Genomic DNA, 2,500 nt, shown 5'->3' on the forward strand with positions numbered 1-2,500 from the left:
CAGCGAATGTGTGAAAGAACTCCGGTACCAATAAGTCCAGGTAGATGTCTGTTCAGTTACCACACAGGTTACATACTGTACACATTGGTGGCATAATGTCATTACTGTGAAACTGTCCGCAATTTAGAGGGTATGGAGATGGAAGCCAGACGAACTCCACATACGTTTATCTTTGTGGATGAAGCTGGATTCAACCTGGCAAAAACACACAATGTAATGAGACAGAGAGCGACTGTGGAGGTCCCAGGCCAAAGGGGAGCTAACATCACGATGTGTGCAGCAATGTCTAATGAGGATTTGCTGTTACACAAACCGCTCATTGGCCCCTACAATACAGAGAGGCTCATTTCATTTCTATATGACCTGCATATTCCACTTGTGCCAACAGATGAGAGAAGCCAAAGGGCATCAAACTCCTCTTCCTTCATTGTTGTGTGGGATAATGTGGAATTCCACCACTCTGCTGCAGTCACAGAGTGGTTTGTGTCACATCCCAGGATGTCAGTATTATACCTGCCTCCATACTCCCTGTCATGAACGCTGGAAGGAAGCGGACCCAAACGCAGGATAGTAAAATAAACGGGGTTTAATAACAAAGGAAACACAAAACACGACACGGACTAAAGACAGGACAAGACAACAGTAGATTCCGCGCTGCACAAGGCAACGTGGCACAGTTAAATAGACAGGGTGATCACAATAGGAGACAGGTGTGGAGACAGGGAGGGGCAGACGAAGGTGGGGCAGACACGTGACGAGGGACGTAAACACATTCACGTGGCCAAAGTCCGGGCTGAGTCCTGACAGTACACACCCCCACCCCCCACCGATGTGCGGCTCCCGAAGCGCCAAATCCTGACAGGATCCAGGAGTGGGGCAAGGCACACGGTGAAGGCAGGTGGGGGGAGCAAGGCACACGGCGAAGGCAGGTGGGGGGAGCAAGGTACACGGCGAGGCAGGTGAGGGGAACAAGGCACACGGCGAGGCAGGTGGGGGGAGCAAGGCACACGACGGCGCAGCCAGAGAGGGCCGAGCGACGTCCACAGCCGAGCTGAAGGGCCGCGCGATGTGCACAGCCGAGCTGACGGGCCAAGCGACATCCACAGCCGAGCTGACGGGCCGAGCACTACCCCGACGCACTGCGCCCAGTCCCACCTCTCAGGAACCAGGAACGGGGAGGGAGGGGAAGGAAAAAAAATCCTCCAAAAAACAGAAAGTCCATAGGGGCAAAAATACAGGCCTGCAACACCCCCCACGGACAGGAAGTGGGGCAACGTCCTCCATCGAAACCAAATGTGAAGCGATGCCCCCCACCAGACAAATGCGGGCCGATGTCACAGGACACCGAAAAAACAAAATAAAACTCGGGCTGGTGACATGGCCCGCAACCAGGAAGCGAAGTCCAGGGGGGGGGTCACATAAGAAAAAAAAATACTCCGAATTGGCCGGTCCATGTTAGTGTTATCCTGCTGGGTCCTGGTGTGGCCGAATCTTTTGTTATGAACGCTGGAAGGAAGCGGACCCAAACGCAGGATAGTAAAATAAACGGGGTTTAATAACAAAGGAAACACAAAACACGACACGGACTAAAGACAGGACAAGACAACAGTAGATTCCGTGCTGCACAAGGCAACGTGGCACAGTTAAATAGACAGGGTGATCACAATAGGAAACAGGTGTGGAGACAGGGAGGGGCAGACGAAGGCGGGGCAGACAGGTGACGAGGAACGTAAACAGAGGCACGTGGCCAAAGTCCGGGCTGAGACCTGACACTCCTCTTTCTTAATCCCCATAGAGGAGTTTTTATCTGCATGGAGGTGGAAGATGATGTTGATGAGAACTTGTGGCCAAATGCAAGAGAGAGAGCAGACAAGAACCATCACTGTAATGTACTATAATGAATAACTACACATGTTACAGTAATGTGTAGAATGTATTTTATTTTATTTATTTATTTCAGCCCTGGAGTTTTTTCCCTTCTTTTTTCACCTTTTGGTTATAATTTAGTTATAAAGTACTATATATATATATATAAATTTTGATTAATTTCTGACTCATTCGTGTTACAAACGTTTTCATTAAAGTGAGATTGTGTTACAGTTTTCTATATGAAGAACTTATTTATGTGGAAAATCATTGAAACTTTAAAAGAGAAAAGTTCATCAATTATGTAATGCTTCCTGTTGTTAGTGTTTTTTAGGTCAGTGTGTTGTGAATGAAATGAGAAGTTTTCTGAATGAGAATTGTTGCCAGTGTTTGTTGGTCTGAGTGAGTTTTGTAGGTGAGTTAACTGTTTGGCACACGAGATGATCAGTGGGATCAGGATCATTACAGTAACTTATGACAGAAATGACACGAGAAACCATAACATATAAAATAAAATAAAGTAAAAACAGTCGGAGACTCAAATGATCCTGAAAATGAGATGTTGATTTCATTACATTTTATTTTCTTTCACATTTCCATCCTGGTTACTGTCACAAAATTCAACCCCTAGCTT

The sequence above is a fragment of the Tachysurus fulvidraco genome, chromosome 3 (genome assembly GCF_022655615.1).
Source record: "Tachysurus fulvidraco isolate hzauxx_2018 chromosome 3, HZAU_PFXX_2.0, whole genome shotgun sequence".
In the NCBI taxonomy this organism is placed as follows: Eukaryota; Metazoa; Chordata; class Actinopteri; order Siluriformes; family Bagridae; genus Tachysurus; species Tachysurus fulvidraco.